Source organism: Palaemon carinicauda, chromosome 11 (assembly GCF_036898095.1).
Source record: "Palaemon carinicauda isolate YSFRI2023 chromosome 11, ASM3689809v2, whole genome shotgun sequence".
NCBI classification, from domain to species: Eukaryota; Metazoa; Arthropoda; class Malacostraca; order Decapoda; family Palaemonidae; genus Palaemon; species Palaemon carinicauda.
The window spans coordinates 136,060,162-136,062,001 of NC_090735.1; positions in this window are offsets into that span (position 1 = coordinate 136,060,162).

Below are 1,840 nucleotides of genomic sequence, written 5' to 3' on the forward strand. Positions count from 1 at the left end.
TCCTTGCTAATAAGGATTGGCTGACCGCTATAAGCAAACAATGCATTCCAATCGCTTCATAAATACTTGAATCATTAAAATTCTGCTCTAATTGATAGCAAGACAACTTATACTACAAGATGGCCTTAGGACGTGACTATTTATAAAGTAAAGGTTGAGGGGGTCTGGTTTCAGTTCTAGTTTCATCAGAATAGATGCTCACCAGAACGTCAGCCGGGGAAGCCCAACCTCCCACTGTGGTGCCAAACCATAGCAATGGCCTCCATAGTAAACACCTCAAACTCATGGATCTGGTGGGGATCGATCTGCTGCCATGCGAATGCAAGGCGAACACGTCACCACTATACTAGCCAGAAGGTCATTAAGTTGCCATATTTTTAATTCGCTTACTTTATTGAATAGGGCAAAGAAGAGATGAAGTCCTTCCCTGTTTGCTTCTTAAGCACAAAAACACTATTTTCTCTATTCGCATAAACCTGATTAATTGTCCTTTATCCAGCCATGCTAAATATTTGCAAGAATAAACTTTGTATTAGACTTGAGCGCTATTGAGAAGACGCATGATAAAGTTGGTGCAATATTTTACCTTTATTACTTATTAGAGACACAGGTAATGATAATGGGCTTAAATGAATGGTTAATCAAGAAAAACCTTTGCCTCAAGTAACAAGAATATTAAAACTTAATTAGATTGATCGTTACCGTTACGTTTCATGATCTGTTATTTATGTTATTTTGTTATGTTGCTTTCCTTTTCATATTTAATATTTTTGCATTTATTAAGATACCTAAAAGATAAACAAGATTTTTCTTATAAAATTTTGTTTGTTGATTAGTTAATGTAAATAGGGTAATAACTACCCAACTAATTTTGTTCAAAGTAAATTTTGATCGAAATAATTTTTGTTCATAATATTTTTTTGTTCAAGGCAGATTTTGTTCAAAGTAGAGATTGTTCAAAGTAAATTTTGCTTAAAGTAAATTTTGTTCTGAAGTGTTTCAAAGCAAAATATTCCATTACATCACATGAATATGAAAGAAGTCGATAAAGATAAATGTTTTCTCTAACGAAATTTCGCTTAGTAAATTCTTTTGATTCTTTTCTTAGTTTGTATAGAGTTAAGAGGTGAATAAGAAGCGAAGATATACTCATAATTTCTTTTGTGGAAATTAGCTCGCGAAAGACATTACGACATATAACTGTCTTCAGTTTAAAAGTTTCAATCTATATTTTGTTCTCGTTCGATTACAAAAGTTTCCTTTTGAAAAAACTTTCAAGTTTTTCACTTGTCTTTGAAGCTTCTCACGATCAGTAATGAGCCTCGAGTCATATACTTTTACAAAACCCTATTAAGATATCGTTAACAGATTTTATCTCTCTAATTAATAGTTTAATTGTGATTAAAATTATGTAGTTTATAAGAAAAACCTTTACCCTCTATATAGTAAATATTCTAACAAGTTGTCAATTGAAAATCTGTGACATTAATCAAGAATACTAAAATATCTAATGAGCATAGCCATATTACTGACATGATTTGCCTCTGATGTTTCTAATTTAATCGGATATGAAACGTCATTGAAAAATATGGCATAAGAATAAAGGGCAGCTTACAAATGCCATGACCATAAGTTCTGAATGTAACAACATTCAGAACTTATGGTCACTACATTATTTGTGAGTCCGAAAGATTATTTTCTGCGGATAAATAAGAGGAATAAAGCTTCCCAGTTTATGTTCTCACAACCCTAAACAATTGAAAGTGAATACTGAGATGACATTCCTACTCATGAGCGATTACCTTATTATCATTATTATTATTATTATTATTATTATTAT